The sequence below is a fragment of the Lutra lutra genome, chromosome 14, assembly GCF_902655055.1.
Source record: "Lutra lutra chromosome 14, mLutLut1.2, whole genome shotgun sequence".
In the NCBI taxonomy this organism is placed as follows: domain Eukaryota; kingdom Metazoa; phylum Chordata; class Mammalia; order Carnivora; family Mustelidae; genus Lutra; species Lutra lutra.
In genome coordinates this window covers 56,930,206-56,942,858 of record NC_062291.1, presented here as the reverse complement: position 1 = coordinate 56,942,858, position 12,653 = coordinate 56,930,206, and the positions used below count along the sequence as shown (strand labels likewise).

At 36.8% G+C, this 12,653-nt stretch overlaps 1 protein-coding gene across 16 annotated transcripts in view; it reads right to left on the bottom strand.

Annotated features, from left to right (window-relative positions):
• ZNF518A (zinc finger protein 518A) overlaps positions 1-6,444 on the bottom strand; it is a 30,352-nt gene extending 23,908 nt beyond the window's left edge. Inside the window, exons 1-4 of one of the 16 annotated variants that reach the window (XM_047702556.1) lie at positions 6,428-6,444; positions 3,534-3,616; positions 2,830-2,874; positions 2,312-2,416 (exon numbers count right to left, since the gene is read on the bottom strand). The gene's annotated coding sequence lies outside the window, so the exon portion shown is untranslated. Of the gene's footprint in view, positions 1-2,311; positions 2,417-2,825; positions 2,875-3,489; positions 5,944-6,103; positions 6,209-6,232; positions 6,251-6,427 lie in introns of those variants that run through there. The other 15 variants (XM_047702557.1, XM_047702551.1, XM_047702549.1 and 12 more) reach the window with 15 other exon arrangements.
• Positions 6,445-12,653: the final 6,209 nt, after the last annotated feature.

Here is a 12,653-nt window from a genome sequence, read left to right as displayed (position 1 = left end):
AGTTGAGGATAAGCTAACTGGTTATTGAATAAAGAAGGTTAAGTAGACAACAGCACTTAATGGAAGAATTAACCTACATATCATTCCTAGTATCTGGAGCTCAAAACAAGTATTATTATGAGTAATCAAACATTAATTTCATTCTTTATCTCTCTCAGAATGTTTTTATATCTACTGCAACATTAGTTTTGAACTGGCTGTATCTCTACAGGAAGGATATGGTTTTGACAGTCACTATGAGATCTCTCAATAAAAGGGGAAAAATGAGAAGAAAAAACTAATTATATATATATTATATGTATATAACATATAAAACAGAACAACATTGTAGGTCAATGGCTGTTTTTTTAAAAATTTCAAGGCAGAGGAATATAACAAGATCTTTTCCACAAGTAAATTTCCATCACTCGATTACACTTATTTATATCTTAGCATCACAAAAGTGGCATCACACTTAAAAGAAATATAAACATTTTATTCAAAGAAATCCCCACCTTATCAAAAAATAAAATGTTTGGCTTTCCAAATGCCTCACACATGAATTTACCTATAATACTCAACCTTGTATCTCACTACCTCTCACTCCCCCAAAATACAAATTGTTAGTCAAACCAACCTCCACTCCATCTTGATCAGCCCTCAGTCATTTTCAACTCCATCCCTTCCCCAATTATTCTGTGCCTAACAAAACTTGATTCATAAGTTAAAACCCATTTGCTGTGATACCTCCTTCAAGAAACCTGCCAGTCCCTCACTAATTTCTTTTCTATCAGAACTCAGACTTAAAATCCATACCATACAATCACGCATTCATTTATCTGCTGTTTGTATTATTTCATATATGTTAATCTGGGTTCCTTAACTAAACTATAAGCACTCAGAAGGCAAAGAATTCCTTTTATTCTTTCATATTACTAAAATGCTGGCACAGCACTGATTATTCTGAACACATACTTATTGATCAGTGTAACCTAAAACTATAAAAACGTGCTACATTAAAGGAAGTCCACCATCCACTTAGCCAGCAGGTAAAATGCTTGGCTATCCAGACAGTTGCACATACTTGCACATCGTAGACACTCAACAAATGTTTGTAGGTTGAATGAAGGACTGAATATATACATGAATGATGAGCGATGGGCATCTTTCATAAGGTGGAAGAAAAGGGGAAATTGTGGATGGATGTGATCAATGTGAAGCTACAGATCCTAAATTGATAAGGGCCAAATATCCATTAGAACATTTTCTGCTGCAATCCAATTCAAACTATTTTATATACAAAATTTTGGAACATAGGACTGGGAAGGACACCATGGTAACTGACAGGATCAAAAGAAAACCATAGATACTCTTAACCATGGTCCCTAGAACTGAAACTGGCATGCTATCGCCACCCGTCTCCCATTTCCATATGGCTTCACTTTTCCTACTACAGATGGGGCCCTCATACATGTGGAAAAGAGTGTCACTAACACCCTACCCCATTGGTAACTTTAGAGAAAAGGGAGGATCTTTCTCCTAGGATTCATACATCAATTTCAAAGAAGGGTTCTTGATTATCAAGATTCTGCTTGATTAACAGGCCATCACTGTTTCAATAGGGATGACTAGGTTTGGGTTATAAGTCTATATGATTGGCCTACTAACCACTCATAATAGGGGAGAGATGGCTCCCCAAACGAAGAGATACTGAGTTGATAAAATTAATATACAGCTGACCCTTGAACAAGACAGCTTTGAACCACGCAGGTCCACTTGCACACAGATTTTTTGATACAGTATAGTACTATAAATATATTTTTCTCTTATGATTTTAATAACATTTGCTCTTCTCTAGACTACTTTACCATCATTTGTTATTAAGAATATAGTATCTAATATATATAGCAACATATGTTAATCAAATATTCATGCTATCAGTAAGTCTTCCAGTCAACAGAGGGCTTACGGTAATTAAGTTTTAAAGGAGTCAAAAGAATACATGCAGATTTTCAACTGTGTAGGGGTCAGTTTCCCTAATCCCTGTGTTGTTCAAGGTCAACAAATACATATTTCTTTTTCTACCAGCTATAACCTTTAAACAACTCAATTTTAATCAGGAATCAGTGATGATTTTACCACACTGTGAAATTATTTGACTTTCTGTGAAACCAATATTTTTTAGCTATCACCATTTCTTGAAATGAGACCCATGTGAAACCTACTTAATTATCCTAAGTGTCAAGTCATGCAACTTCATTCTGATATTCTGATATCTGTTTCATGCAGTCAAACCAATAGTGATTTTAAAATTTAGTCAGACTTTGCTCACAATTTTTAAGATGGAATAATCCAAATCATTTTGGTCAGTCATCATAGAGCAGCCTCTTGTTTACTTCATTACTTGAAGTTTTCATTCTTCATCATATTACTTTTTCTGAGAATTTTGGATCAAACACAGTAAAGAAAATCCTTAGCACTCAGCATTTACTTTATTCAGGAACAACACAGTACCCATGTGAACCTAACTCAGTAAGAGGGCAAACAAATGTTATGTAGGAAGCAATTAACATATATAAATGAACACAGGTAAGTACCCAGTATCTAAACTTTGCCACTCTTACTCACTGTACTTAGTTGTTAGACATTAACTTCTAATAAAATAAAACATTCCTGCCTTTGTGAAAAATGACCCTGAAAACAAAGCCATCTACTAGAAAAACTCATGGCAAAACATGGTTATGATTACTGAAGTAATAATTTAAATTGGTTTAGTCTACTTCAGCTATTTCAGTAGTTATACAAATAATCTTATTTCTAATTTAAGGTTATATTTATGGGTACACTTACTGTATTTGGTGAGAGGAATTATATGATACTGTGGTATCCCAGTACCTATCCAAAACAAACAGTAAGAGACACTTGTGTTTCAAGGGTAGATAAACCATGTTTTTGTATAAGGGTACAATATTTTCCACTGAGTATGCAAAGCTTTCCTTATAATACCATGGATTTGATGGCAGATTTTTTTTTCCTTCTTTTTGTTCACACCAGGATATTCAAAAGATTGTCTTCAGGAAACCAGTCATAACTCCACAGTGATTCTCAAGTACCTTTTCTGACTCATAATGTAGATGCCATTAATCAAAATATAAATATATTTCAGCTTTTCTTTAGGTGCATTACTTTGCACTTATTAGAGCAAAACACAAACACTCATCTGGTCATTTATACCACTTCAAAACATCTTCCTACCATATGTAACTCCATCGTTCATTACCCAGAAGACTTTAATGCTGTCTTTATATTTAGAAGAATATAGTTAAAATTATCATTACATCAATAATGGAGTATTAAATAATATACTACAAAACCAAAAAGACCTTTTTTGCTTACATTAAAAGAAAACCTGTAAGTATTTTATGTAGGCCAAAAATAAAACTATAAGAAACTTATGTATACATAAGTATTTTACTTTATTTTGTCCAATATCAAAACATATTAACTTACTGCTTAATAGACTACATGCTGTAATACTTCAATCTTTACCATACCTCCTTCTTCAAGGAACAAAAGGCACGCAATTTAATGCTTGGACAAAGCCACAATCAGGAACAGTGATCAAAAGAGACGATATCTGGAAATGAAGACCAAGATTTTAAAACTGACTGCAAAACCTGTTAGTAAAATGTTTTTATACTCTTGATTCAATTATGCTTCATATTATGTGTTTAAATTTAAGAGGAAAAGAAAACCTTCTCCACTTCTGGCCCATAACCCATCATTGCTACTCCATGATAATACGTCATATATTTATAAAAATCACAAAACTCAAAGTTTAGAAGGGAAGTTAGGCTCAATCTAGTTCACTTTCTTTGTTTATTTCAAGATCAGGAAAATGAATCTTGCCAAAAATCACAAACCTAGAACAATCTAGATCTGATTCCAAGCCAGATATTCTACTACCACTACCACCATACTACCTCTTTATACTCACTTGCGCTTTCTAACATCCCATGAAAATTGCTTACCACGTAAAGCCAACACCCCCATACAGAACTAAAACATTCATAGTACACACCTGGAATCAGATAATAAAAATTTCAACTTCACCACAATTCTTTCCTTCTCCTTATAGTGCTTTATCACAAAACTTTTGGTAGAGTCCCTAAAGGAAACTGAGCAAGACTCAAAACTTTCATCATCCCCTCCCCCGCCAAAAAAAGTTGTATTAAGTGATCTAAAGCAGACAATGCTTCCATAAGAACAATTCCAAACAGAAAAGTAAACAATAAAAGTACATTAAAGGACATGTTTAAAGTACATTCTGAAGTCAAATTGTATATTTATGCTAAAATATATCTTCTGGAATGCTTCAAGATACAAAAACTTGGGACCACATATACTGATAAGAAAGAAGAGAATAGAATTTAAAGTGTGATAATAATTTCTAAAAAAAAACTCAACCATTTAAAAGCTCATACATTATTGATGTACAGATAGGTATTCATTGTGGTTGTATATTCCTTTACCCTTCCATAAAAACAGATATAACATTTTGAACTGACATTCATTCTTACTTTCACTGCAACAATAAAGAATAATCTGGATGTGCAAAACAGGTCAGATACCTGCATTTTTTCCCTCCCTCCCCTTTTGTTAACAATTTTCTACACTCGGGGCTCATCTTATTAATAAGAATTTTAACAAAAATGAACGTGGTCTACTATGCTTACCATCCTCATGAAATGCTAATGGCCTGAAAAATGTTAACCCAATGCAATGTCTTCCTTTATAAGTATCAGAAATATACGGTTTTGCTAAAAGATAATAAATTCACTTATATGGATTTGCAGCTAAAACTTTGCAAAATGTCAGGTTATTTCACTCCCTCAACTTAAGTGGTTTCTATCTGTTCAACCTGAGAATACTAACTTTAAGGTACACTCTTAAATCAGATCCCTGGCTGCATAAAAAAAAACAAAAAAACAGTAAACTAAGCCTAACACACAGTCACTCAAGTTAATGAAATTCCTATCCTGATGTACAGTTTAGTGTCTTTTTCACCACTGCTATAACCAAAGTTCAGCATTCTTACGAATTCCTTAATATTGACTTATTTTATTTTCTTGGTGTTTTTAGACTTTTGATATCCAAACACACCCAACGAATGTTTTGGCTAAAATAGCTCACAAATACTAAACGCCCCCCCGAATTAAGCAAAACTGAACCTGAACTTTTGTATTCTATACCTTAAAGCTACCCTGTTTTGTTGGTCTACTTAAAGAGTTACAACATTTTACCTTATATACATTCACCCTATATATTTTCCATTACCATATCCATCTAGAAAGAGACTGTCTACTTGACAATGAGGACACCATGTTAAGAACAGACTCAAAATGGACCCTACAAGTGAGAAAGCCAGTTACAAAGAAATCCATCGGCCACTGGGTGTGGTTGGGGTCTGCAAGAAGGGCGCCTTTGGCCAACTCTGTGGAGGAGGGAGCGCGCGCCAGAGAGCTGAGCGTAGATGCAAGAAAAGACCTCCAATGACCAGAGACTGGACCCACAATGGGGACGCCGTCGAGTCGGACTGCCGTGGGCCTGCGAATCTACGGCTCGAGGGGTGCGGTCGCAGCAGTACCCATGCTGTCTCCACCAGCCCCGGAATGCGCCGAGTGGGTGCTTCGAGCGCCGCGCGCCCCGCTCCGTCCCAACACCGCGCCCGATCCGCCCCTTCCTCCGGGGTTCGGCTCCCCTCGGGCGCGCGGAGGCACACGGTCGCCGCGCTCCCGCTCCAGCTCCTAGGCTGTGGGAGAAGCAAAGTTCAAAAAGCCCGAGCGTAGTGCAAACCCAGCTAAGAAGAGGAAGGTTAGCTCTAGCAGCCTGCAGGAGCGCTGAGTAAAAGAAGCGACTTCTCTAGAAAAACTTTGCAGCAAGTTAGGCGGAAGCGCTGAATAGCCGGGACTATTTAGCAGGCGCTTCCTATCACAAGAGGCGGAACCCTGAGCCGGTTCAGGGGACCCTGACACCCCCACAAACTCGCATTTTGCCCCCTGGCTGGCCATCTAGAAGTCCCGGCATCCTAACAAGTCCGGACGGCCCCGCTCATAGGGAATACCTGTCGTGGTCCCCATTGCCTGCGAGTCCCTGATGGCGGCCATTACGCTTCCATCCGGGTATTGCCGAAAAGCCGATCGCGGCGCTACCGGGAGCGCACGCTGCGGCGGAGGGATCCGCCGGGCTGTACCTGAGGCGAGCGGAAGAGGACGGAGGCCGGCAGGGTCCGAGCCACGGCCTGCGAGACTAGGCCATTGAGCTGGACTCGCAGCTGACCTCTCAAATTAGCGCCCTTCCCCGGTGCTGGCCACGCCAATGTCTCACTCTCTCCCTGTGCTCTCCAATAGCTGGAGAGATTCTACTGCCAACCTTATGGTAGACAAACCTCTACTCTGTGCTCTTCAGGGTAGACAACAGAAGCAGGAACTGTGGTCTTGGCAAGCCTTAACTTAATGGGAATGGTCTCAACCCTGAGATTTTAATCATTTCCGGTTTTGTAAATGGCGGCTCCCCACCCCCTCCTTGTTGCTTTTGACTCCCAGGTTTTAGCAGCAATTGCAACCCACATCAATGAAGGAAGGTGTCCCAAGTTCCTCAGGAAGACCTACTGAACTCCAAACGTGTACATATTTAAGAAGTGATCTGCAAACTGTCGTTAAAACAAGGGAAGCTTTTATCCCCATCAAAGGAATCCCGCAACATCAGAACTGGGCTGGATCAAGAGGTCAATTAGTACTAAGATTGGGTTTCTCCCAAAGACCAGTATGGCTCCCCTTCTCTCTTGTAGAGTGTTTCTGGAAGCCAACCTATTAATCTCACTTTTTATATGTTTAACATATTACATACTTTCATATGTATAAATATGGCAAAACTGTTAAAAAAATCAACTGGGGTGGAGGGACACATCAAATTATTAAAAATGGAACTACAATAGAATTGTCTTCAGTTTTTTTGTGTGTGCGTTTCTTGTTTTCTTAGGAAGTATATATGGTGTTTTGAAATGAAATAAAAATTTAATGTTTATCCTAAACGTTTTTTATTGTCCTAAGGATATGCTTTTGAAAATGTCAACCTGTAGCCAAACACAACACTTTCTGCATCCTTTAATAAAAAGCACACTGACAAATCCTCACTGTCCTTGGGGAGCTTTCTTAACACTATACTGGTCTACACGATGCTTCCTGGAAAAGGCAAATGCACAGTAATCCACATTAGATGTACTCCTATATCCTGTATTCATATGCCTGTATAAAATACACAAGGAGAAATCTTCTGTAAATACCAAAAGGGAGGCTATTAGAAAATAAAATAAAATAACATGTTTACAAAATGGATTTTATTTTGCATTAAGCATCATCCCCTCTCTGGTCTTCTTTTGCATGCAGGTCACACACACATGTGCATTTCAGAGTAAAGAGAGGATAAGAGCTTTTTTTGTGTTTTTTTTTTTAAGATTTTATTTATTTATCTGACAGACAGAAATCACAAGCAGACAGAGAGGCAGGCAGAGAGAGAGAGGGAAGCAGGCTCCCTGCTGAGCAGAGAGCCGGATGTGGGACTCCATCCCAGGACCCTGAGATCATGACCTGAGCCGAAGGCAGCGGCTTAACCCACTGAGCCACCCAGGCGCCCTGGTATTTTTTTTTTAATAGCAAAAAAGAAGATGATAGTTGGGAATATGAGCAGAATTGTTTGGTTTGTGTTTTGATGTAATGTTTATTTTTTGTTTTTCGGATTAAGAAACTGCACCTCTCTCCTCCACAGTATTTGCATCATAACTTCACTTTTATTTATACATGTATGTTTATCTAAACACATTACAAATCTGCATATATGATGTGGAAGAATTGGAGTGCGTGGGTTTTTTTCTTAAGTGAATAGGGTATTATTCAACCACAAACTTCTCTCTTCCCTCTTTTTCTTTCTCCACCTATATCACACAACCTCTATCCACTTTCTTGCCCTCTTTTTGGATTTTGAATATTAGATTAGCACAGAAAAAGGGAATGAAATGGAAAGGAAAGAAAGAAGATGTTAAAGAGAGAAAAAGAAAAAATACAAAGGAGAGAAAGTGGAATCATAGATTAAGAAGATATTTTATACTTGAGAAGGATAGTTAGTGGAGATAGGGCACCTAATTTAATCCTTTAAATAGTTGATTTTTGTGAACATGTGAATCTACTATTTACTAGCTGAGGACATTTAATCTCTGAGTCTCACAGAATTATGCAATGCATAGCTAACAGTTGATAGATTATAGAGAGTAATCAACCCCTTTGTACCCACAGTGTAAATAAATGGTAGAAGTGATAATGGTGGTGATAGTCAAAAGTTTCCATCTTGATTACAAACCTCTTTCTCCTTTTCAAAATATAATTCATGGTCTTTGTATCATGAAGCAGATCACTTCAAGACAGGGAAATTTTCTCCTAAAAAGAATATGTAAGTGGGAATTACATTTCACTCAAAGGATTCATACCTCTGAATCATAGGTAACACCATATCATAATCAAGTTACAAGCCTATATATACATATATAATATTTGTAATATTTATTATATATTTACATAAATATATATTTATAAAAACAGCATACTTTTAGTCATAGCTTGGTATATCATAAGCATTATACGATATTCTATAGATGATAACAGGTACAATTGTAATTAAAGAATTAAATGATTTAATTTGAAGAGTAAGTTTCCCTGAAAAATTATTCTCTCCTTTTTGCTGATCTCTCAACTCAAGTCCCAACTTTCTACTTCCAATAATATAACCAAGTATATTGGAATTGGAAAAATAAAGATACCAAGAGCCTGGTAATCTAGCTTAAAATGGTCCCCCTTCTTGGTCAAGAATATTATAGGTTGGTTACTCTTTTCAAGCTATCGAACAAGTGTTAGTTGAACATGAGCTTCAAGAACTGGCCTTATCATTGGGGAGTGTATGTGAAATGGTGAGTGCTGTGAAGCGTGTAAGCCTGACGATTCACAGATCTGTACCCCTGGGGCAAATAATACATTATATGTTAATAAAAATAATTAATAATAAAAAAAGAACAGTTCTTACCAACATCCTCTGTATGGATGTTACTTCATATTCATTCAACAGACATGTTCTTGAACACCTATTATCTGCCAGAAATTGTGCTAGTAATAAATAAGATGTGATCCCTCAAGGAGTAACTAGTTTGATAGGAGATTCTTAATATCTAAAAGATTTCATGATTCAACAGAGCAATTCCAAAAATGGGTTTTCAGACACTGTAACCGGTGATGAGAAAAATCTTTTTAGGATGGGCACCCCTGCCAGTTTCCTCTCAACTCAGACTTCCTAGATGATTAAGACTTTAGATATGTTGCTCTTTTTATTAAGTTGTTATTAAAGATGTAGTCACTTTCTCTTAGTTCTTTCAGTGGATACTATATTCAACTATGAAGAACATTAAACTATATAAACTATATTGGCCTTCCCTAAATAATTTAGGGTATCTCTCCCTTTCCCCAGTCACGAATTCTTTATAAGAATTCCTATATCCTGAGGGCAAGAGAACAGATGGCACAGATAATTGAAGTCCTAAAACTAATGATGTACTTTATGGTAACTAACATAACATAATAAAAAAATATCATCCATTGGTTCTATGGTGAGCTGTGATAGTCTCAACTTACTCTGGAACAGAGGACCTACAATCTGTAATATAAAATCTTGTTCACCCCATCTGCTGGGATAGGCTCAGAAAGACAGCTTCAAAATAACTAAACAGTGAAGAGAGAGAAGAGGGGAGGGGAATAACAAAAGATAAACTTCCCACTGATTTAAATTAAACTCTAAATTCCATAAAGTAATGTAATACTATGACATTAACCTACAAAATCAAATTTTAGAATGTAAATTCACTCTGGAAGAAATGAAATGCCTTACAAAGGTAAATGAAGAAATGATGTTATTAAAAAGAACAGGCAGAGGCATATGGATGGCTCAGTCAGTTAAACGTCCAACTTCAGGTCAGGCTGTGATCTCAGGGTCCTGGGATCTAGCCTCGCATCAGGCATCAGAGTGGGGCTCTGCACTCAGTGGGGAGTCTGCTTGAGGTTCTCTCACCCTCTCCCTCTGCCCCTCCTGCTCATGCTCTCTCTGTCTCTGTCTCTCTCTCTCTCAAGTAAATAAACAAATCTTTTTTTTTAAAGATTTTGTTAATTTATTTATTAGACAGAGATCACAAGTAGGCAGAGAGGCAGGCAGAGAGAGAGGAGGAAGCAGGCTCCCCACTGAGCAGAGAGCCCGATGCGGGGCTCGATCCCAGGACCCTGGGATCATGACCTGAGCCGAAGGCAGAGGCTTTAACCCACTGAGCCACCCAGGTGCCCCTAAATAAACAAATCTTAAAAAAAAAATTCAATGAGAAAATCCTGGAACAGCCACTGAAATAATATGTTACAGCCTGGATAAAGTCTAAAGTGGCTACAACAAAAAAGAGAATAAATGTGAAGATAGGCCTGAAGAATTTTCCCAAAATGCAGCAAAGGGAGATAAATACATTAAACACATGAAAGAGAAGTTAACACAGATGGAGATAGATTGTCTCCAACAGGGATGCCTGGGTGGCTCAGTGGGATAAGCGCCTCCCTTCAGCTTAGGTCATGATCCCAGAGTCCTAGGATCAAGTCCCACATGGGGCTCCCTGTTCAGAAGAGAGCTTCCCTCTGCCTGTAGTTCCCCCTGCTTATTCTCTCTCTGTCAAATAAATAAATAAAATCTCCAACACACATCTATTGGAAAAGCACCAGAAGTATGCAAATGTATTAATTGTGGAAAAATAGCATTTGAACACACAAAAGGTAACCTTTTTTAAAAAATTAAAGATATCTAAGAGTCCTTCATTTTAAAATATACTACAAGTGGTCAGTAGGATAAATAAAAACTTACCTAGGCACACCACAGTGAAATTTAAGAATGTCAAAAATACAGAGAAATTTGTTTAAAATTTTCAGCCAGAAAATACTGATTAAATACTGATAAATATAAATGACAGACTAAAAACAAACTTTTCTGATTCTATAGTAGATGTCATAAGACAATAGCTTAATCTTTTGAAATGTTAAGAGACATTGACTATCAACCTACAGCTTCATAACTAGGGAAACTATTATAATGAGGGCAAAATAAAGATAATTGCTATCATATGAAGATTAAGCTAATTTACTCCCTTAAAGTAGTTTTCAAAGAATGAACTTTAGCCAGAAGGTAAGTAAACTTGGAGAGAAGGTATGAGATTTAACAAAAATGGTGAGTTCTGAAGCTTATAAAATATGTCTGTAAATTAACGACTCTTCAAAAAAGCACATTTTCTTATTTTTGAAAAATTTTATTATTTATTATTTATTTATTATTATTTGTTATTAAATTTATATAACAATTACTGGATTTGGAGTTGGATTGGTGTTCAATGAATAGGTCATATTGCACTCAGAAGATGGAAATATTGAGTAATTATAGACATGGTAAGAAAATATGTATGTACTTTAAAAATGAAGATGACTGTTAAAAGAATAGACAAATATGCTATAGTAACAGTAAATTTTTTTCAATCCAAAATAAAAAAAAAAGAGAAAGAGATACAATGGTAAAAGTTGATGAATAGAAAATGAAAGTACTAGGGTAAACAAAAATAAGTCCAAATATATCAATAATCATTTCAGTAGAGTAAGCTTAAATATTGGAAGACAGATTATCAGAAAAATCATAAATATAAATTCAATCTCTATGCTGCTTAGAAGAGAAAACTTAAAACCATAAAGTCTGAAAGTAAAGAATAGGAAGATACACCAAGAAAACACTAAAGGAAGATAGGTTAAAAATATTGCAACCAAAATAGAATTTATAGAAGCTATAATAGAAATTTAAGAGTCACTACATATTAACAGTAAAAGGAACAACCAACCAAGAAGGTATCACAATCCTGAACTTACTTATAACTAACAACACAAGATTAGAATTTATGAAGCAAAAACTAACAATTAAAAGAAAAACATTGAGTCAGAGAAGGACAAATACCATACAATTTCACTCACATGCAGAATTTAAGAAACAAAGCAGATGAACATGGGGGAAGGGAAGGAAAAATGAAATAAGATGAAAACTGAGAAGGAGGCAAACCATAAAAGATGCTGAACTCTAGGAAACAAACTGAGGTTTGCTGAAGAGGTGGGGATGGGGGAAAGGGATGATCAGGTGATGGGCATTAAGGAGGGCACTCGATGTAATGAGCACTGAGTGTTATATGTAACTAATGAATCACTAAATTCTACCTATGAAACTTATAAAAAAAAAAAACAGGAAAAAAATAACACCAAGGTACAAACAAATAAAAAAGAAAAAGAAAAACATTGAGAAATCCACATCATGGAGGGAGGTTTTAATACATCTCTATCAGAAACCGATATGGCAAGCAGGGCCTGGTGGCTCAGTGGGTTAAGCATCTGCTTTCAGCTCAGGTCAGGATCCTAGGGTCCTGGCATTAAGTCCCGCACTGGGTTCCTTGCTCAGCGAGGAGTCTGCTTCTCCCTCTGCCTGCTTCTCCCCCTGCTCGTGCCCTCTCTCTCTCTCTC